Source organism: Callithrix jacchus, chromosome X (genome assembly GCF_049354715.1).
Source record: "Callithrix jacchus isolate 240 chromosome X, calJac240_pri, whole genome shotgun sequence".
In the NCBI taxonomy this organism is placed as follows: Eukaryota; Metazoa; Chordata; class Mammalia; order Primates; family Cebidae; genus Callithrix; species Callithrix jacchus.
The window spans coordinates 103,996,486-104,020,054 of NC_133524.1; the positions used below are offsets into that span (position 1 = coordinate 103,996,486).

Below are 23,569 nucleotides of genomic sequence, written 5' to 3' on the forward strand. Positions count from 1 at the left end.
TTCTTTACCCGATTGTCAATTTTTTGCTTATTTTTAGTAGTGACCCGAGCCAGGAACTGCGCCTTTAAGCCGCTTTCCCATTCGGGGAAAGAGACGCCAGCACTCGAGGGTCTGGAGGCGCCGGAGAGGCCCCTCATTCTGTACTCCCCTCTTTCCTCCCCCTCCTCCTTCCCCCGCCCCCTCTCCCCTCCCCTCCTCGGCCGTCCGGCCGCCTCTCCGCCATCCGTCACCTCGCAGCCTGCCGCACTCCTGGAGCGAGAGAGCGACGAGCGAGCCACGGCGATGGTGCCGCCCGCGGCGCAGCCATGAAGCCCGCCCGAGGAGCCCGCGCGCGCTGCTGCCATCCTGCCCGCAGCCCGCCGCCTGCGCGCCAGCTCCCCGCGTCCCGGGCCAGCTGCTGCCACCTTGCCAACCTCTGCCCGCCCCGCCGCCCCGGGCCACTGAGCCCCAAGCCCATGTCGTGCTCGGGGGCACGGGCGCCCTAGTCCCGCTGCCGCCGCCGCCACCGCTGCGCCGCCGCTGCCGTGCCGCTGAGGAGGAGGAGGAGGAAGAGGAAGAAGAAGAAGAGGAGGGGGAGGAAGGTAAGAGGCGCGCTGTCTTCAGGGGGGCGCGCCCGCAGTCTCAGCCAGACCCGGGTGGGTCACGGCGGGAGCGTTCCGCCCCAGACCGGCTGGGGGGCGACTGGCGCTTGGGCGCCCCCGGGAGCCGGGGGCAGGGCGGGGGGCGCCCGGCGTCTGGCCGCCCAGAGTTTGGGCGGGCGGGGTAGCCGCCCGCTACGTGCCCACTGCCCCAGCGAGTCGCCGGCTTGGCGGGCTCCTTTGGCCGCCGCGGGTGCGGGGTGAGGAGTCGAGCGCAGGGGAGTGCAGCGCGTTCATTATGGAGCCTTTGTGTGTGCGCCGGGGCTGTGGGCACAGTTGGGAGAGCTGGCGAGACGCGGGGCCTGGCTGCTGGGAGGTGGCCACTTCGCCGGGGCGCCCGGCGAAGCCGGAGTCCAAGGGCTGCCACAAACAGCTGTCTGAAGCATGTGCGTGGTTCCCGGGGCCATGTTCACAAGCGGACACGGACGCGCACACACACGCACACACAGCCGCACCAGAAACCCGGCGCTCAGCCACACAGCCCCATGCAAAGACGACACACACACACACACACACACAGAGCTTCATTTGCCCCCTCCCACCAAGATGCTAATAAAGCTCAAACACATATACAGAGACTTGCACCTCCCCCCAGCGCTACTAAAACATGCACGCGCACACACATACACACTCGTCTACTCCCCAGCCTAGTGCTTTGTAGCTTGGAGAGTGTGTATGTGAGTGTGTGTGTGTTTTTTTCTCAAAATGGTCCTGAGAAACTACATGACAACTGCACATTACTGCAGATACAGTACCTGCTGCTTCCCCACACACACATCCAACAAACCCCCACCACCACAACACGCAGCCACTGTAGACACCTCCACCAGAGCCCTTAAGAACCCCATTCTGGCAAAAAGCGTGCCCAACTCTGGTAGTCATACCATGCACACTCGAGCTCCTGGGTTTCCTGCACGCACACACCACACCCCCATACACACATACTGAAACCACTGCAGGGGCAAATGTTTGACATCTTCCCCCAGAAGCAGGTGGCACATCCACCCTTGCAGCTGCAACTAAAGATCACTTGATCACAGCAAACGCCAAATTCTGCTAGACCTGCCCCCTCCCCTTGGCATCTTCGTCCAGCTGCAAAACCCTGGAGTCCACCGGGTGGTCTTAGCATCCTGCAGCTCTTACGGAGGGCGGGGCAGTCTCTGGACTCCTGCCTTTGGAGAAACTGCTACAAGAGCAAGGCTCCTTTGGGGGCGCCCTTCTCGGAGTGGAGGGTGGGGGGACTGCTGACTCAGAGCGAAGCACCAAGTGAGTTTTCCCTGCTGGAGACCGGTGTAAATGGCGAGTTCACCTGGGCCTAGAGGGCCCAGGATAGCATGGCAGTTCAGCCACAGGGACCCTCAGCTGGGAGGCTCTGCCCCTCCCTCCCCTTCCCTGCCTATCAAGCTCACCGCAGGAGAAGCAGGGGGAACCCAGCTGCCAGCTTCTTGGGAGCTAAGAGAGGCTTCTCGGGAAGCCTTTGCTGTTTCCACTGAGCAAAGGGATCTTGCTCTACCCGGGGAGACCTTAACAAGACTTGGCCATGCCCAAGCAGACATGCCAGCGTCTACCCATTTTCATGGCTTTTTTTTCATGTGAGAGGACTTATTCAACCTTAGCAGCTTGTCATGAGGGTACCGCTGAGGTGAAACAAGACATAATGTGTGTGTGGATGGGGGAAACAAGGTTGGGGGGAGCAAGGACTAGTGGGTTTAACTGATTTAAGTAGAGATGCTGAGTTAGAATATAGACCTTGGTAAAATCGTGACGGCAATGGCTTCAACGTCAGAGTCCCTTCCCTGCTCCTGCCCCTCCCGTTGGCTGCTCAGGGCCCCTGTGGGTCCTCTCCCCACCCTTAGATTATTTAGGCGGGGCTTTGCTCCCTGCTCCTGCAAATTTGATGACAGAATCCCTGCCAGGCCAAGGTGTTAATAGCTGATAGAGGTTTACTGCCTACACCTCACAGGTAACATTTGCATTTTTAAAGGAGACAGAGGAGTGACTCTGTTGGTGGGGCTTTCAGGCACCTGTGGCAGGACCCAGGCAAGAACAGTTTGTGGACAGCATCATCTGTCTACCGTCTGTGCCAAGGCCAGAGTTATTCGTGATGTGTGTGTGGGAGTGAGGGTGTCAGAAGGTGGGATGTAATTGTGGAGGGTTTTGAGGCCCACAAAAAGGTTTCAATTGACTTGAGAGGCAATTGGGAGCCACTACTGGTTTCTGAGAAAGGAGGGACTAAGATCTAAGCAGGAGATAAACACTCATTGCTGCGTGTGGAATCTCCCCACTCCCTCGCTGGCACCCACCACCACAGCTGCCTTGCAGTTGTGTGGGCTGAAGGCCACCAGGGAGAAGAGGCTGGCCAGGGGAGGGTGGCAGCTGCCCCAGGCTTGTGGCCCTGAGGGTTTCTCAGATATGTGAGGCATTTTGCGAATGGCCAGACTATTGGCCTGAAGCCAGTTAAATGCCCCCTCCAACATAAGCTAGTGATGCTGTTGGCACTGTGGCTTCTTTGGATAGTGCAACGGAGCCTCTATCCTGCTGGACGAGAGGTCTGGGGACTCCTATGAGGCACGGGACCCCTCCCTCTTGTAATGGTGCAGTCTGAGGGTCTTGAGAAGTGAGCTGTGTGGTCCAGCTGGGGGATTTTGTGACCAACGACATCCTCTGGGAGCAGTAGTAGATTGAGAAAGCCCAACAAGAAAGCCCTGGGATTGCTGATGACAGCAGCAAGCTGGGAAAGGCACTGGAGGTCAGGGTGGGGATGGGTACAGGGGAGTGTCGGGGTGGGATGGATAGAGGAGAGGCATTGCCCCACCGCAGTAATCCTTCCTTCAGCCCTTGGAGGGAGCATGGGTGGATGCAGGACAATGGAATCACTCTGTACCCACCCACCCCCACTATGCATAAATGATTGAGCTTCGTGGCCAATGCCTGATAAGGCACCTGGAGGGGCAGCACCAATCCAACAGAGGAAAGATCCCTGTTTTTGTGACACCTCCAGGCTAAGTGAAGCCATAAGACACACATACAGACAGACAGACATGTCACACACAAGACACATCCCTCAGGCACACCCCCACACCCCAACACATACCTGGAGCAAATTGTAGGAAGTGAGGCTCATGTAGACAAGCTTGGTTTTGGGGGCTTCATGCCTTTACATATAGGCCCTAGCAATGATTGCTAGGGGGACTGGGATTAATACCTATTGATACTAGATGAAGACCCTTAGCTTCTACAGGCCCCCTGGAAGGAAGCATACCCAAGTCAGCTTCTCTTTGTGGGCCAGCCTTAAGGCTGGAATTAGCATTCCCAGCAGAAAACTCTGTTCTGGCTCTTCTCTCAAGGACTTCTGTTTTCCTTTTTACCATAAATTCAGAAACAAAAACACTCTCTTGCATTATCAGCAGCCAAAATGAAGGACTCTCAAAAAGGGCTGGACCTTATCATCTGCTAAGAAATCCCTGGGGCTAGGGGAAAAGGGATTTTTGCCCTTGGTACTGTGGGAGGATACGGAGCAAATCCGGAGAAGCATGCCATTTTCCCTCCTTTCCTCCCCTCAGCTGAGCCGCTAAAGGCAAGGACAGTGATCTTGGGGTTCTGTATTATTTCCCACCCATTACAGGCAGCACCCCCTTTTCTGAGACCTGAACAACAGAACATTAACAGCTTGCGGCACAACAGCGCCCAATCCCTGGTAGTCAGAAAATGAGCCTGGAAATGGGAATATGTGTATAACATGGGGTGGGGGAAGGAAAGAGAGGGAAAGAGGTGGTACCTTGTATCTGTAGGAGCAGGTGTGCCTGTTCATGTGTGTTTGTGTTAAGGAACATGAGAATGTCCAGGTGCGTGCACTCTCACAGCTTTCTCAGCATGCATGCCATAGCCAATGTTTTTGCTCTGAGCCTCAACATCACTTTGCCATTAGCCACACCACTAGCCACCCTCAGCTTTTGAAAGAGCTCTCTGCTTGGTTCTACTGTCTGGGTCTCCTTCCAGCCAGGTGACCCCTCCTTTTTTCTCTTTTATTGCTAGTTCTTCCTATCCCTCAAATCTGGGTGTTCTCCAGCTCCTCTTGCTTTCCACTTTCTTTATTGACAAGGACACACAGCCATGCCTAGCTTCCCCTCTCACCTCTTCACCAGCCATTTCCATTTCTCTAGCCCAAACTTAACCCTGCTCCTGATATTCAGTCCTGTATTTCCAGCTGCTTGCTAAACATTTTCCTTTGGATAGCTTGCTCTCAGACTCAGTATTCAAAAACTCATCTCATTATTTCTCAAAGATGACTTGCTCTGCTCACCTTTCTTTTACCATAAGCTTCTAGTTTTCCAGACTAGAAACCTCAAAGCCTTCACTGACTCTTCCCCTATACCCCAGTCCACCCTGCCTCCTGTCACCACCTGATGTCCACACTGCACTAGTCTCTTTCCTTTTCAGCCCATAGCACTCACAATGGGCAGATTAATGTTGTAGAATAGCCTTTATTCATAATGCTTCTGATCATCATCCTTGCAGGGTGATACCTGATTGCCTGTGGGATAAATTTCAGCCTTCTTGGCATGGCATTCAAGGCTCTCCTTGTGTGGACCTAACCCTGTATATTCTTCCAATCCTATTTTTCACGTTTGCTCCACATCATTGATTCTCAAATTTTAATGTGTCTTAAAGTTGCTTGAGGGAACTTATTATAATGCAGATTCCTAGGTCCCACCTCCTGAGCTTCTGATTCAGTAGGTCTGGAAGCTGGAGTCCAGGAATATGCATTTTCACAAGCCCCCCAAGTGATTTTGATACACTTGGTCTACTTGTGAAACAAAACCCTACATGGATCCTTCTACTCCAGCCAAGTTTCTTACCCCAGGATCTCCTAAACATGCCTTGTATACTTTTTGCCTCTGTTTTTGTTCATTCCATTTCACTCACCAGGAATGCCCTTTCCTTTCTGCCTATGCTTCTCTCCTATTCAATGCCACTATACCTATCCTTTAGCTCTATGTTCAAATTCACCTCCCCTGTGAAATCTTCGCTGATCATTTTAGACTAAAGTGATCTCTCTCTCCCCTGAACTTCTCTGTCTCTAAAATACATTTGGGGCTGGGTAAGGTGGCTCACACCTGTAATCCTAACACTTCGGGAGGATGGCTTCTGCCCAGGAATTTGAAAGCAGCCTTTGCAACATAACGAGACCCTGTTTCTACAAAAAACTAAAACAATACCCAGATATGGTGGTGCCTACTTGCTGTCTCAACTCCTCGAGACTACAGGGAGGCTGAGGCGAGAGGATGGCTTGAACATGGGAGGTTGAGACTGCAGTGAGCTGTGGTCATACCAATGCAGTCCAGCCTGGGTGACAGAGTGAGACCCTGTCTCTAAATAAATAAATAAATAAAAAATACATTTGGCGAGTACATCATTTCTTTTATTTTTTTTTAATCCCTATAGCATATGTACCTTATACATAGCAGGTGCTCAATAGGCATATGTTGAGTTGGACCAAATGCTTGTTGATTCATATTAGACAAAGATTCTATCACATTTCCCCCTACACATTAGCTCACAAAACATATTGAGCACCAGTTATGTGCAAGGCACTGTGCTAGTTGCTGTGGATAATACAAAAGATGAAGGAGGCTTCTTGTCCTCTTTCTTGGTCATCTTTGAATTTACAGTGCCTAGTGCACAGAAGAGGTAGGTACTTAATAAATATTTGTTGACTGAACAAATGAATGAGTTCATGAATAAGTGAAGGGATGAAGTTGAGACAGGAAAAAACTTAAGCAAGGATGTAGGGTGACTGTGTCATAGAGAAATCGGGCAGGAATGGAAGGTAAATCTAGGAGGATAGAGTGGGTATAGTGGATGACTGTTATTATTATTCTTATAGACAGGGCCTCACTCTGTTGCCGGATGAGTGCAGTGGCATGATCACAGCTCACTTTAGCCTCAAACTCCCGGACTCAAGTGATCCTCCCCACTTAGCCTCTTGAGTATCTAGGGTTATAGGCATATGCCACCATGCCAGCTAGTTTTTAGTTTTTTGTAGAGACGGGGTATTGTTGTGTTGCCTAGGCTGGTTCCAATGCCTGGGCTCAAGCAATCCTCCTGCCTCAGCCTCCCAAAGCACTGGGATGACAGGCATGAGCCAGCCTGTCTTTATGTTTACTTATAAATATTTTCAACCTCAACAAAATAGAGAAAATAGTATAGTAACCCCCACATACTCATTATCCACATTAACTAATTTAACTAATTATCAGGAATTAGCCATATTTGCTTCACCTATCATGCCAACTATTGAGCATGTCATTTTATTCCTAATATTTATCTATGCATCTCTTAAAAATGAATATTTTTAACATAACTACAGAACTGTTAATACATCTAATAAAATAACAATAATGCCTTTGTGTTATCCATTACCCTGTCCATAATCACATGTCATCAACTGTCTCAAACCATAGAGTTGGCTTGTTTGACTGACATTCCAAAACAGTTTCACACATGACATTTGGTTATGTCTCTAAAGGCCCTTTCAACAGCCCTCTCTCTTTGCCCTGTCACAGAAATCAGGTGGTTTGTTCTGCACAATTCCCACATTTTGGTTTGTCCTCTTATTGTCAGTTAGCTTGTTCACCTATCCCCTATATTTCCTATAAATGGAAATTAGCTCTGGGCTTGATTAGATTCAAACTCATTTTTCTTTTTTTTCTTCTTTTTCCCCCCCTTTGGCATGTTGATTTTATAAAAGATCATTCTGGAGGCAGGAAGATCAGATAGCAGGTTGTTGCAATAGCTGTTTGGGGATAGAAAGAAGATGGGTGAATTGATTTGGAGGTAGAGGAAGCCTGATTTACCTACCAGTTGGATGAGTGGTTGAGGAAGCATGAAGAGGTCAAAGATGATTGTAAGGCTTTGAACGTGCATAACTGAGAGGGTACCAATGCCGTCCTATGTGAAGGATGAGTTTTTAATGAGAGCAGCAGAAATCATGGTTAGATTAAAGGAGGGACTTTCTCACAGTAAAAGGCCATCTGTTCTGGTTTTTTCCAGATAATACTATCTTTCCCAGAAAAAAAAAATTTGATTAGTGGTATAGCTAAACATTTGAAAATGTTTGGAAAACATTTGGAAAGGGACTCCATATTTTTTGTTAACTGCAAAACAGTTAAATTTTCAGCCTCAGAGCCTTGAGAGGGAGACAGTACACACAACTCTGGATAGAGAGAAGGTAATGTTGATACCTCCCTTGAAGATGAGCCTACTGTCTCATGTCATCATGGGTTTCTGAGTCATCAGGCTTAGGTAGAGGAGTGAAGGATGCCAGAACCTGGGATTTCTGTAGACACAGCCAATGAGCATAGCTCAAGACCCATCCCTTCCTTGATATTCCCTGAAGTCTCTATCCCACACCCACTCTTCCACCCAATATGGAGGCTGTGTGGACCCTCAGTGGACTGTGGCAACAGTGTTTTTGCCAAGGTCAAAAATTGCCGAGAAGCCCTGAGATAGTCACTGGACTCTGACAAAGCCCCAAGATTACTTAAACACCTCAGTAAGAACTTGCTCTCTCAGCTCCATCCCATCATATCCTCATTCATAAACCCTTTTCTCTCTCTTCCTTCCCCTAGCTCATCTTTCTTCTTGCTTTTTCTTCTTCTCCCCTCTCCCTGCTCTGTCTCTTCCAGCATATGTTTATTCTCTCAAGTTAATCAAACACTGGCCCCTGCAGCCCATTGTGTCTCAGATTGATCACTTAAGCAGTGTTATTGATTGCCCAGAAAACCTTAGGAAGTGGGAGTGTTCTGAAAGCTAGGATCTGTCAGCTGACTGGTTGCCTATGTCTCACTGGGCAGCCTCAGCTCCTCTGCCTTCTAGAACATCTTTTGAGAAAGGTGAAGGAATAAACAGGGGAGATCATCAGAGGGCTTCACTTATCCCATCCTTCCTTCCTACTGGAGTTAATGCATGGGAACAGGAGTCTATTGGACACTCTGGGATCTAGCCCTGTACTAATGTTGTGGTGAGAAGGGGAAAGCAAAGGCCCTGCTCTTTAGAAATTCATAATTTAACAGAAAAATAACACTCATTTATATGAAATAACTAAGAATAATACAAGATGGAAAACAATTACAAGCCACATTTTTTTTTGCTGTAAACAGTTAGCACTGTAGGGGTTCAAGGCACAGAGAGAATGACAGTGTGGGCTGGAATGAGGAGAGAAGGCTTCCCAAAAGAGGTTGAACCTGCGTTATGTTTTGAATAACATGTGAGATTAAGATTGTTGACTAGAAAAAGAGCATACTTCTGAGGGGGAGGCACAGCGTAGAGAAAAGGCTGGAGGTGGAAATGGTCAGGGTGTTATCAAGCAATGGTCAGAAAGAACTCTGACTAGAGGACAGGGTGTATATGCAGACACAGTGGGGGAGAAAATGATTGGCTGGGTATGGGATGCCCAGATTTGAAGGGCCTTTGATGTCAGAAGGAGGAGTTTGGAGTTGGAGAAACCTTTGGGGCTGTTGGACAATTATGCATAGTGGTTTACGGTGGTAGTTAGCTACGCAATTGGAAGCAGAATTGATTGGAATAAGGAGACATTTGAGACCAGCCTGTAAGATACTACAGCAATCTAAGTGAAAGGTGATGAGGGTGGTAGCAGTGGGCATAGAGAGGAGAGTCAAATCCAAAAGGCTCCCAAGGCATCAGCGTGGCTGATGAACCACCAGGTAGTTTTTCTTTGGCTTATTTTTGTCTCACTTGTTTTTTCTTCTTAGCCTCAATACTTACACTTTCTTTCTCTCATGTCCTCAGGACCTGAAGGTGGCAGAGTTTCTGGAGCTAAAATGACACTGCGCATTATAATCAGTTAACCATTCCAAGTAAAGTAGATGTGCATAGTGGCCTTCAGTGCCATGATCTGAAAGAGTTAACAATGAGAAATCTGGCTGCAGAATGCAGTTGAAATGATGGCCAAGCTGGGGTGCTCCCCCATCAGGGAGGCTAGAGGCAGGTAATGCCTGTGTCTGGTCTGTTTCAAGCCCCACAAGCTTCTCAGAGCTGATGAGAGTGAGGCGATATCTTTAAACTTCCCTTGTAGAATCAGTTTGAAAACTCTTCTGAGCACTTGGGAATCATCTCAGTGGAGGTCACACCTGTGCCAGAGTATGGCAAGAGCTACCACAGCACTTTGATGCCAGCTGGAGCCCTGTTGTTGCAGCTGGTATGAGGAAGCAAAGTGAGGAGTCCACAGGTAGGTGGGAGAGTTATGGCTGGGGCCTCTGCCTGTTCACTTGCCTCCCCCACCAACTTGCCCCTCCTCACCCAACCCACTGAATGTTAGCCCTGGCCAGGTGTCTGGGCCAGGTTTGCCAGCCCTTGATTGGAGGGAAACAGAGAACTGCAGATAAATGGATGTTTGTGAGATTTTAGCATCCTTTTGCTGGTTCTTCTTGTGGGAGCATATGATGCCTTGTAAAGATGAATGAGTACAGTAGTTCTGCTCAGGCTGTAGGCTCCTAACTGCCAAGGCAGCTCTGCTCCAAGGGCAGGACCACCCAGTCAAACAGGCCTCTCCTTGCTTCTGATCCAAACCCACTGGGAAAACAGAGGAATAGATGGCTAGACTGGTGAATGAACACACACACACACACACACACACACACACACACACACACACACACACTGCGTAGTCTGTCAACCAGCAACCTTCAGCACTTGTCTGCTAAAGATTGCTGTTCTGATTTCTGTAAAATCTTCTGGTTGTGGATTTGAGGTAGGGGTGGTGTTTGTTGACTAAGAAGTGGGCAAGTCTCTAGAGTGGAAAATGTTTATGCAGGTGAAGGATTGAGAAGAGAGAATGCAAGTCACTGACTAGGGTAGTTTTTATATTTACTACCCTTCTCACGGAAAAGCCCATTGAAGGCAGAAAGAAAAGGGCATGGTGGCAACAACTGGCTTAAGAGTCAACCAGTTAAGTGTCAAGATCTGTCAATTTGGAGATTCTGCTACAATCTGCACTCTCTGTTTCTCTCCTAAGTTTTGTCCTTGGTTTATACATCTTTTCCTTCAGTAATTGTTCTCTTTATCATCCCACTTCTAACCTAGACCCAAGCAAGTTGGTTTCAGATGCTTTTCCAGTTGCCACAGGGAGAAACTGAAGTACCCAAAGGATATTTTTTCTGAAACAGGGTCTTGCTCTGTTGCCTAGGCTGGAGTGTGGTGGCAGCACCATGGCTCACTGCAACCACTGCCTCCTGGCCTCACGTAATCCTCCCACCTCAGCCTCCCAAGTAGCTGGCACTACAGGTGCGTTCCACCATACCCAGCTAATTTTGTTTATTTTTGGTAGATATGAGCTCTCACGATGTTGCCCAGGCTGGTCTTGAACTTCTGAGCTCAAGCGATCCTCCTACCTGAGCCTCCCTAAAGGATGGGAGGATTATAGGCATGAGCTACAGTGCCCAGCCCCTAAAGGATGTTTTAAATAAATTTGCCTCCAGTCCTGTATCAATATGGCCAGGAATCTGGATCTTGCTTTTGTGGACTGGGGTTCGGAAAACCAGCCTATTCACAGGGCTGACAAGGGTCCTGTGTGTCGCACTGGCTCTGTTGCCACCATCAGTGAAATTGCAGAGAATGCAGATATGATTAATAAAGTGAGTGTTGGTCCATATTCATTTCGTCACCTACAGTCGAGCTGTAGTTTTTGTAATATGTAGAGAAATCACTCACTGACAGAGAAAAAGGAGGGGGTTCTTTAAACAGACCCACCAGTCTGCTGCTGCCACACAGTATAGTGTCTGTCACCTGCAAAGTCCAAATCAGCATTGGCTGTTGGGTATGCTTTCTTTTATTCCCCCCACCCCAGGCTTTAGAGATTTCCACACTTAGTCTAAATATAGCTTGTCCTGCTTTGGAATTCTAGGTGATTGCTGGAAATGATAAAGTCTGGCCTTTAACTGGAGCTCCAGTTGCATTTCATTATTACATTTAAGGACATTTTCTCTTTGGGGTTTACCACCATTTTAAATTCATTACATCGAAAAGCAAACTCAGGATCTCCTCTCCAAACTTACCCTCCACACTGTTTCCCAGCTCCTGCCCTTTTTCAGCTGGCTGTATCTCTGTCTCTATCAATGACACCATCATTCTTTTGATAGCCCAAGGCCTGAGACTTGGAATCAATCACTCCCTCCCCACTCCAGTCAGTCACCACAGTGTCTTGGCAGTTTATCTCTCACACGTGCCTCATGAATCCACCCCCTCTTGACCATTCCCACGGCCACCATCAGAACCCAAGCTCTCATTACCTCATGCCTAGATTACTGCAGCAGCCTCCTAACTGGTCTCTCTGCATGCAGCCTCCCCATCAGCACCAAGTGATCCTTCAACGCTGCTGCCAGAGGAATCTCCTTAAAACATCTTTCATCATGTCATTCCCTGCTCAAGAGCCTATAATAGTGCCTTTTTGCTTACTATGTCAAATAGAAGTTCCTCTCCCTGGTATTTGAGGCCTGCATTCCACAACAGCTGGGATTCACTATACTTTTAGATAGATAGATAGATAGATGATAGATAGATAGATAGATAGATAGATAGATAGATAGATAGATAATAGATAGATACAGATGTGTGTGTGTGTGTGTGTGTGTGTGTGTGTGTGTGTGTATACCACTGCCCTACTTCTTCCCAATCCCCAGACTCCCCTAGCCTCCTTACTCTCCCTGTCCACTGTGCCACATTTGGTGCTTACTCTTGTCCCTTCTGTCATTTTTGTTTTTGCTCTTCCCCCAGCCTGCAGTGGCCCCCTTTGCTCTGTCTCTGCAAATCCTTCCATTGTATCTCTAACCAACAAGCTGCAGTCCAGCCTCTGCTATGATGACTTCCTGATTATTCTAGCTCTCATTGGCTGTCCCCATTTTAAAAATTGTAATTTTTCCCTTATAAAAGTAATGTCTATGCATAGTAGAAAACTTTGATAATACAGAAACATAAAGAGGACAAAAAGGCACCCACAATTTCACCTCTTCCTTTGTGAAATCCTCAGGTTTTCCACCACAATTCAGCACTTGATCCCACCATCTTATATTGTTTCAAATTTCCTTTCTCCCCAGCTAGAGAGTAAACTCTTCAGGGGCTTCTTTCATCAAGGTATCCTCCAGGACAGAGCCAGACACACATTGTAGGGGCTCAACAAACACTAATTAGTAGAGGAATGGGAGAACTGTGCATCATCAGGCTCTATCCTCCCCCACCCTCCACCATGGCCTAGGGTACAGGGGTGCATGTTCCAGCATCAGGGCTTGGGGCTTCATGCCCCACACAGCTAATGGCTCTGTTACCTCCTCTTCCAGGTGAGGAATGGTGCACCTGGGGAGAAGGGAGTGCACGTAAAGAGAAGGCTGAAAGCTTAGGGTGCAAAATGTCCTGGAATTCTGCTGTTTCTGATGACACAATCCCCTTGCCATGCTGGATTTTTACCCCTCTAGGAAGCCCTGGTGGCCAGAACGAGCTTTTCCTAATATTTTGGAATTAACTGGCAGAAATCCAGTTGCCCCCTTTACCCATCATATTAAAGGGAAATCTTTTATCCAGGCCTTTGCAGACCACCTACCAGTTCATTTGCCTTCCCTGTTTTGTCTCACTATTAAGTATTTTTCCTGATTTCACCAACTAATCCCTTCACTTTAGCCAAGGCAGCCAGTATGCCATATTCTCAAAAACTGAATTTTGGAGTTATCTGCTATCTGCCACTGCCCCCGCAACCTCAGCTCCAGGCCTGGCTCAGTGTACTCCTTCTTCCATAAATACTGTCCCTATTTTTCTCCACCACTGAGGTTTGTGATCCCCAGCAACATGATCTGCCATTGACCTCATACTCAGTGTGCGATCTTCCGGGTGCCTATGTAATTATTTTGTTTTAAAATATTAATATGTACTTGCTATTATATGATTACATCAAAGTGTTCCCCAGCTATTTCCCATCTGAGTTTTATCAAAAGCATCAGGCAGAGTGTGTACTCTGGAGTCAGCCTTAGCATTTAGTGTATTTCATATTTGAATACACATTTTTAACATTTCCGAAACTGAAATGCTTCTTATGACACATGGTTCATTGTAGTTTAATTGGCAGCATTTCTTCTTTCTTAGGGAAATGTGAGAAAATGTTGCCCCTTACAGTTGATATCATCTTAGAGTCAATGAAATGCAGTACTAAGTTACTTAACCTCTTGACACCCAGTTCCTTTATCTGCAAAATACCTATGTCAGGAAACTATTGTTATGAGAACTCAAAGATAATATTGCTATAGCACTCAGCATGGGGCTTAGTGCTTTACTTTCCACTTTGGTGGAGGCTTAGTAAATGTTAGCAATTGTAATCCCCCCACTAAATAAACTATAAACCCCACAAGGGCAGGGATATGTTGTTTCCTCTTCTAGCAGATGGTCTGAAGTGAAGGATGGAAAAAGGTTCCCTTTCTAAAAATATCTCCTTGCTAGACTGCCAAACAGACGAAATTTCAACATTAATCACTCCTTTGAGTTAAGGCATTATCTCCAGAAGACCTCTGTTAAAATGCAAAAATGTCACTAGGGAAAGTAACGCATTAATTCATTAGCATTCCTGATCCCATTAGTGCAGATTAGTTTATCAGATTAACTAGCTGTCACCAAGCAAACCCTGAGAGTCCTAGTATGGGGGATGGTAAGATGTGATGATTTCAGGTGGGAGTGGAGCTAGGGGACCAGGTATTCCTGAGTTTGGGGCCGCCTCTAATCTAATCTTGCCTTTTGGGGTTTGTTTGATGGTAAGATTGTGGCTCTGTTCCGTGATAAACTAGAAAGGGTCTCAGTGACATAGAGAGAAACACGTGGATGGGAGGAAATGCAAAGCTGGAAGGAAAGTTGGACCTTAGAGATCATCTAATTCACTCTCCCCCTCAACTTTTTAACTCTCATCAGCAACGCATTCACTGCCTCCCAAGGTAGCTCATTCTGCTGTTGAACAACTCTAATTAGCACATTTTTTTGATATCGAGCTGAAAACAATCTTATACTTCTTTCCTCCTTCCTCTTGGCAGCCCCTTTAAGATATCTGAATATAGCTATCACGTTCCCTCAAATCTGTCTATCTTTTGACTTTTGTTTTATTTTATTTCTTTGGCTAAATCTACCCAGTTTGCTCAATGATTCCTTTTGTGATATGGTTCCACAGCTGAGCTTCTTACCCTGGAGGTCCTTGAACCTCCTGAAATTTCATGTAGAATGTTGGCTTGTATCTACATATCTAGAAAATGTTCTAGCCTATTGACCCGATAGAATATTAGTCACTTCCTTTGGCAACAGTCCAATCTGTAAGGCTGTCTGTTAGGGTCCTTTCCAGAACTGAGCACAGTACTCTTGGAGTACTCTGAGTAGCACAGAGTAGCAGAGTGCTTTTATTAGCTGCCTGATATTGCACAGTTCTCAACTTTGCAGAGTTCTTAATTTAATGGATGAGAACTTCCTGTTCTTAGGTAACTGACCCTTCCCAAGATTAGGTCACCTGATTCAAAAGAACACCTTTGTGCCTTTGAACCCCGTTCAGTTCACCAGCTTGATGACCATCTTAGCTATTTTAATGGGAGCTACTAGAGGTCACTTTAGGGGACCTATCTGGTCAAGTCACTTAATAAGCTGGCAGAGGAGCAGTGTGACTGAGTACAGCCCTCAAGTTCTCTCCAATGCCTCCCATTTTTCTAATTCTGTGCACTATAAAGATATGATTGGTTCATGCACATATATGGGAGAACCCAGAAAGAGGACCAATGTTCCCAGCTAGACTTTCTTGAGGCATCATGCCCAGTGGGCTTTAGAGAATGGAATTTGGGGGACTGGTGGTGTCAGTGGAGAACAAAATCACAAATGCCAAATGATTCAGGAAGGACCAGCTATCAAACATGAGTGTATCAACATGAGAAATAGACATGTCTAGGCTGGGTGCAGTGGCTCACACCTATAATCCCAGCACTTTGGAAGGCCAAGGCCGATGGATCACTTTATGTCAGGAGTTTGAGACCAGCCTGGCCAACATGGCAAAGCCCCTTCTCTACAAAAATACAAAAGTTAGCCAGGCATAATGGAGCGTGCCTGTAACCCCAGCTACTCAGCAAGCTGAGGCAGGAGAATCACTTGAACTCAGGAAGTGAGATGCAGTGAGCCAAGATTGTGCCACTGCACTCAGCCTGGGCGACAGAATGAGACTGTGTCAAAAAAAAAGAAAAAGAAATAGACATGTCTTGGAATAAGCTCTCCTCTATTCCCTCCATACTAGTCTCCCAGACGCGGCGCACAAAAACATAAGTGTTAAAGACATTTGGGACTGTATGAGATAGGAGTAGGCCAATTGGTAAGTGACAACCACCTATAATGTGTGGCATGAAACAGCCAGATCACCAGGGTCCTCTGGACATTTTTATCTCCCCTATGGCCTGATGGTTCATCCAGTCTAACCATCACTGCCTTCCCTGACTGTAAAGTTGCTTGACTTTCCCACCATTACAGACACTCTTTAAGGCTTAAGTAGTAAGGGCTGTTATGAAATGAGCTAAGTTATCTGAGAGGGGAAATACATCAAACAAAATACCAGTCCTTTAAGCTGCTCTACAAAAAAAAAAAAAAAAAAAAATCAGTGGCTGGCCAAATAAGTTTGGGAAATGCTGTATACCTACCTCTCTTAGAGCTTTGTACGGGCATTAGCATATGAAAGGCTCTGAGAAGTTCTGCAGTAGAGAAACTTGCTAAAAACATAGTTTTGTGGCTTCCAATACTTATTTGACTATAGGTCACCATCTCCTTCTTTTCCTCCTCAAATACACCTTATTAACAGCCACATAACAGCTGTGGAGAACAAAGATTTCGGCCATGACCCACAATTTCACACCTTGCTGCACAAATGACTCAGTGAACCCAACGTTCTGCAGAGATGGGACAGAGATAGGTGAATTTTGCTTTGTGGGGAGGTTGTACAAGACTCTTGGGACAGGGAGAAATCACTGGGAGTCTGGGGGAGGGGACCTCAAAATGGAGATGAGGACCAGACAGGGAAAGCTGGAGACCAGCTCTCCCTATCAAACAGTTTTGCCATTGGTCAGGCCTGATAGATTCTGTGCTCTCAGCTCTGAGCCAACAGTGAACACAGTGGAGCAGCTTTGGCTGGGCTAGGACCCTGCAGGGCCATTTGTGGTCATTGGCTTCTCAGCTGGGGCCTTTCCACTTTCATTCCCTGCCCTGCTGCTCTCCACTTCCCTCCCTGAGCCTCTGGCACATTTTCAATTTCTCAGTCTACTAGTTGATCCATTTCATTTGGGTCATGTTCTTTCCTCTTCCCTTCAGTGGGACCGAGAAGGCCTTTGAGTTTGCTGCTGCCAAAGGGAGGAAGGAGAGGGTGGAGTAAGAGGAAAGGCAAAGAAAATGGCATGGCCTTTTCTGCAGTGCATGGGGCAAGTCTGTATTTTCTCTGGACTCTCAGAGAAGGAATATGCCCTTTTATAGTCATCACTGAGCCTTGGAGCAAGGGATACCATAGATTCCTCTGGAGGCAGAGAAAACTCCCACCTTTAGCCAAGAGAATCTAAGAGGAGTTGACAGTCAGAAAGGCCAGGGGTAGCCTTCTGGGAAACAGAAAGACATGAGGCTCAAGTCCAGCTGATATCTGTTGAAATCAAGTCACGTTGGAGGTAGGGGTGTGTGTGTGTGTGTGTGTGTGTGTGTCAGAAAGAGAGAGAGAGAGGGAGAGAGAGAGAGAGAGAGAGAGAGAGAGAGAGAGAGAGAGAGAGAGAGAGAGAGAGAACACATGTCTGAAGGTAAATCTGCAAGGTTGAATTTTTCCTGACTGGAGAGGCCTGGAAGACACCTGGATTTTTGCAGGGGTATATCAGGATCACAGAATTGACTTGTCAGTGGGGAGAAAGAATACATTCTTTGTAGTGTGATAGCCCTGTTATCAACGAAACAAATAAGCCGTGGGAAGATGGGGCAGAATTGTTTTTTTCCACTTAATGTGAAAAAGTGTAAGTAAGTGTGTGTGTGTGTGTGTGTGTGTGTGTGAGAGAGAGAGAGAGAAAGAGAGAAAGCCACCGAATGTGTGGTGGCCTCTGAGGACTGACCCCAATACCTCCCCCAGCTGACCATATTCACAGTCCATAGGCACAGGCTCACCAAAAGACCTAAGCATAGGACTATAGATAAGTAATCCTCTATTTATAGGGGACTTCCTTTCCCCTTATGCCTTGTGACTACATCACTAAAGGTCTATTTATCATTTATCATTGTTCCTTTTACATGGTACATCATGTCTGGCTGATTTTGCTAGTTCGAATGCTTCCAATACCAATGACTCAAGATCCTCACTAGGCAGTTTATTCGGCTCCCTAACTGCATTAAGGTTAGAAAATGTGTTTTTCCCCCTCTCTCACTAGATTATTTCTATTTTTAGATGTGAAGAGTCCAGGTGCTTCTCTCTCTCTCTCTCTCTCTCTCTCTCTCTCTCCATTTATCCTCTCCTGCACCAGGGTCACTGAGGCCTACAGTATTAGTCCACATTTCTACTCAGACAGAGACTCCTAGAGTTTGCTTTGCAGCCTCAAAATGTCCTGGCCACCTTACAGTTTGGGTACCAAATGCCCCCTCCTGTTCTAAGACCAAGATTTCCTTATATTTCCTTTTATTCAACATATATTGATGATCTTCAGCTTTTGCCTGCCTGGTAGGCCCGTCTATCTTTCCTTTTTACTTCTTTGTGCCTTCTCCACTGCAGACTCTTTCTGCTACCCAGAAACTGCAGAAAACCTGCTAATGTTCTCACTGCTACACTGGGCTTCTGCAGATCACCCGTTTGGAAATTTCAAGACTAGAATTTTGTGCAGTCAAAAAGCCTACCCCTACTCTACTTCTCCCCATCCTGGGCAGTCTATTAAGGCAGGGTGGTGTGGTAAAAATGGATGAAAACCTTGAGGTAGGGGAAAGCAACAATTTTACTGCCCGAGTATGATCTCAGGATTTACTAGATGCCACGGAAGACTGAAGACAATAACATTGGCCTTGCCCTTAGGAAACTTGTTCTCTAGCTAGAGAAAACCACACAAATAAACTTGCAGGTAAAATATTTTTTTCATTCAACCAACAAATATTCATTGAGCACCTCCTATGTGCCAGGCTCTGTTGTAGATGCTGGGGATATAGTGGTGAACAGGACAGACAAAAAAATCCCCAACCTGCTGGAGCACGTGTTTCAATGGGACACATGTTTAAAAGTGAACAAATAATCACTATTTGTATTGATATGTGTTAGGAAGGAGAGAAACAAGGGGCTGTGTTGGGGAGTAACAGAGAGCTACTTCAGCTAGGGTAGTCAGGAAAGTCTTCTCTGAAGAGGTGACATTTGAGTTAAGAATTGAATGGTGGCTGGGTGCAGTGGCTGAAACCTGTAATCTCAGCACTTTGGGAGGCCGAGGCGGGCAGATCACGAGGTTAAGATATCGAGACCATCCTGGCCAACATTGTGAAATCCCGTCTCTACTGAAAATACAAAAATTATCTGGGCATGGTGGCGTGTGCCTGTAGTCCCAGCTATTCAGGAGGCTGAGGCAGGAGAATTGCTTGAACCCGGGAGGTGGAGGTTGCAATGAGCTGAGATTGTGTCATTGCACTCCAGCCTGGTGCCTGGCGACAGAGTGAGACTCTATCATAAAAAAAAAAAAAAAAAAGAATTAAATGGCCTGAGAACAGTCTACATTGTGTGCCCCAGACTACAGGTGGCATCAGATTTCAGAAATGAGAAAAATGTGGGCAGGAAAAACTGGGTAAGTCTTCCTGGAGGAGATGGGGTTTGGCTCAGTCCAGTTCATGAGACAGAGCTTTGGCCACCAGCTTTGCAGCATTGGCCTTACTCTGACAAAACTGAGAGATACACCTCCACTTGGGTAGAGGATTCATAGTCTTCTCTTGGAATTTCACACAACCACTATAAGAGAAAGGATCTTCAACATTTCTCCAGATGATCTGACCATAAAACCCTTCTGTGGGCTGGGCACGGTGGCTCATGCCTCTAATACCAGCACTTTGGGAGGCCGAGGAGTGCAGACTATGAGGTCAGGAGATCAAGACCATAGTGGCTAACACGGTAAAACCCCTTCTCTACTAAAAATACAAAAAAAATTAGCCGGGTTTGGTGGCAGGCATCTGTATTCCCAGCTACTCGGGAGGCTGAGGTAGGAGAATTGCTTGAACCCGGGAGGCAGAGGTTGCAATGAGCCAAGATTGTGCCACTGCACTCCAACATGGGTGACAGAGAAATACTCCATCTCAAAAAAAAAAAGAAAAAAAAAACCTTTTCTATTTCACACCTAATTGTTTCCAATAAACATTAATGATTTTCAGGTGGGACAAAATCAGAACGATGACATATGGGGAAACCAGGGGATTATTGTAGCTACAAGTGGAAGTCATATGGTGGAGAATAGTGAAAGATATGTGGAGTGGGGCTGCATTATGGTAAGGGTCATGAAGAGGACTTCGGACTTGATCCAGTAGACATTGAGAAATTGCTGTAGGTTTTTGAGCAAGGAAGTGTGTATTAGTCCATTTCAAACTGCTGATAAAGACATATCTGAGACTGGACAATTTACAAATGAAAGAGGTTTATTGGACTTACAGTTCCACATGGCTAGGGAAGCCTCACAATCATAGCAGGAGGCAAGGAGGAGCAACTCACATCTCATGTGGATGGCAGCAGGCAAAGATGGCTTAAAATGGTTTTAAAACCATCAAATGTCGTGAGACTCATTCACTATCATAAGAACAGCAATAGAGAGACCTGCCCCCATGATTCAGTCATCTCCCATGGGCTCCCTCCCACAACACATGGGAATTATGGGAGCTGCATGATAAGATTTGGATGGGGACACAGAGCCAAACCATATCAAAATGAAAGGAAGAAAAGGTTAGTAAGAAAGGGCTCTGATACCTCTTGGTAACCAGAATCTCTCCTTTTGCCCAATACATGTGGACTTTCCTAGATTAATATGGTTACAAGCATGGGCTCAAATCCCAGCTCTACCAGTTACTGACTCTGAACTTGGACAAGTTACTTAACTCCTCTGTACCTCAGTTTTCTCCTCTTTAGAATGGGGTGGTTATGAGGATTGAACGAGTTAATAATTGTGAAGTGGATAGAACAGTGCTTATTTGGTTAGTACTCAATAAACTTTAGCTATCATTATCCAGAGAAGAAACTGGTCTGAGGAGGGTACAGTTTGGATACTGCCCTTAAATTGTATATTTGGGTCAATGTTTGGTCAGCTGAGGATTCTAAGACACTGTGAACATTGCCTAGACTTAGGACTCACTGTATGCAAAGTCATTGTGGACACTCTGCCCCAATCATCTTTTCTATTAGCCTTCTGCTAGCATCTGAAATCCCTGGTGTTCATTAGTGACAATCTGAAGATTCAAGTACTTTTAACCAAATTAAGGTCTCCTCTTATCTGGCAGTGAAAAAAAGAAATTGAGCATTAGATCGCTATCCATTGTCAACTGGGATAAAGCAGAGCTTTGAATAACTGGACACTATTGATATGTAACAAGTTATCTGAACATATAGCCAATAAACAACAATAAACATCATCTTACAGTTTCTGTGGATCAGGAATTTGGTTATGACTTAGCTGGGTGGTTCTGGCTCAGGGTCACTCATGAGGTTGCATTCAAGCTGTGGGTCAAGGTTGTAGTATCTGAAGACTCAACTGGTGCTGATGGATGTGCCTCCAAACTCACTCATGTGGTTGTTGTCAGGCTTTGTTTCCTCACAGGCTGTTGGACTGAGGGTTTCTGTTCCTTATGCCATGTGGGCCTCTCTATTAGGCTGTTTCTCACAACACAGCAGCTTGCTTTCTCTGGCATGATTGACGAGGCAGAGAAAGTGCACACCTAGGCCAGCCTATGGCAGAAGCCACAGTCTTTTTATAACCTTGTCTTGGAAGTTATATCCCACCACTTCCGCCATATTCTATTCACTAGAAATGAGTTACTAGGTTCAGCCCATGCTCAGGGGAGGGGATACACAAGGGTGGGGACATCAGTAGGTGGGGATTATTTGGCAACATTTTACAGGCTGGCTATCACAGATGGACAAGTTTTGATGGTAGGAGGTAAAATAAAGGGCCCTAGTGAAATGAAAAATTGGAATCCCCTGGCTAATTGGAAGCATAAATAATTAATGGACTTAGTGGTAGCCAAAAATCTTGGGTACCTAAAGGGCAGAGAGAGGAACCAAAAGGTGGATGGTGGTACCTGGAAGGTATTAGACCCACACCTAGGGTTGCCAACATACTGGGACCCTCCTTAGATCCAAGCTCAATTTGTTGTTCAGAGTATCACCCACCCTTGCTCAGATAGCCCAGCCCTATCGATGTGGCCAGGGGAAAAGGAGGAGGCTAAGATGAGGCGCGGGAAGCTCAGTGGCAGCAGAAGCTGGAGAGGGGAATGCAGGTTCAGCAATTGCATTTGTTTGCAGTTGGGAAAGTTGTTAATTTTAGCTTCACACAAGGGGCTGAAGCAGGAGGGTTTGTCATTTCTGCTGAGCTAGCTCTTGGCTGCCTCCCACAGGCCACTGCCGCAGTGTTAGCTCCAAGCAGCTCTTAATTCCTTCCTTCCTTCCTTCCTTCCTTCCTTCCTTCCTTCCTTCCTTCCTTCCTTCCTTCCTTCCTTCCTTCCTTCCTCCCTCCCTCCTTCCTTCTTCCCTCTCTCTCTCTTTTCTTTAAAAAAAACGATATACATGTGCAGAACATGCAGGTTTGTTAGAAGCTATATGTGTGCCATGGTGGTTTTCTGCACCTATTGACTTATCTTCTAAGTTCCCACCCCCCACTCCCTCAACAGTCCCTGGTGTGTGTTGTTTCCTCTCTGTGTCCATGTGTTCTCAATGTTCAACTCCCACTTATGAGTGAGAACATGTTGTGTTTGGTTTTCCATTCCTGTGTTACTTTTCTGAGGGTGATGGCTTCTAACTTCATCCCTTCAAAGGACATGATCTCATTCCTTTTTATGGCTGCATAGTATTCTGTGGTGCATATATGCCACATTTTCTTTAACCAGTCTATCATTGATGGGCATTTGGGTTGGTTCTGTGTCTTTGCTGTTGTAAACAGTGCTGTAATAAACATACGTGTTCATGTATCTTTATAATAGAATGAGTTATAATCCTTTGGGTATATACCCAGTAATGGGATTGCTGAGTCAAATGTTACTTCTGGTTCTAGATCCTTGAAGAATCTCTACACTCTCTTCCACAATGGTTGAAATGGTTGAACTAATTTACACTCCCACCAACAGTGTAAAAGCATTCTTATTTCTCCACAGTCTCGCCAGCATCTATTGTTTCCTGACTTTTTAATAATCGCCATTCTGACTGGCATGAGATGGCATCTCATTGTGGTTTTGATTTGCATTTCTCTGATTATCAGTGATGCTGAGCTTTTATTTATACGTTGGTTGACCACGTAAATTTCTTCCTTTGAAAAGTGCTTGTTCATATCCTTTTTCCACTTTTTGAAGGGGTTGTTTATTTTTTTCTTGTAAATATATTTAAATTCCTTGTAAATTCTGGCTATCAGCCCTTTGTCAGATGGGTAGATTGCAAAAATTTTCTCCCATTCTGTAGGTTGCCTGTTCACTCTAATGATAGTTTCTTCTGCTGTGCAGATGCTCTTTAGTTTAATTAGATCCCATTTGTCAATTTTGGCTTTTGTTGCAATTGCTTTTGGCATTTTGTCATGAAGTATTTGTCCATGCCTATGTCCTGAATGGTATTGCCTAGGTTTTCTTCTAGGGTATTTATGGTTTTGGGTTTTACATTTAAGTCTTTGATCCATCTTGAGTTAATTTTTGCATAA

General features: G+C 46.2%; 1 protein-coding gene across 8 annotated transcripts in view; it reads left to right on the forward strand.

Moving 5' to 3' along the window:
- Positions 1 to 245: 245 nt before the first annotated feature.
- FRMPD3 (FERM and PDZ domain containing 3) overlaps positions 246 to 23,569 on the forward strand; it is a 148,387-nt gene continuing 125,063 nt past the window's right edge. For 6 of the 8 annotated variants that reach the window (XM_035288125.3, XM_078362994.1, XM_078362992.1 and 3 more), the window contains exon 1: positions 246 to 581. The gene's annotated coding sequence lies outside the window, so the exon portion shown is untranslated. The remainder of the gene's footprint in view (positions 582 to 23,569) is intronic. The other 2 variants (XM_078362997.1, XM_078362999.1) reach the window with 2 other exon arrangements.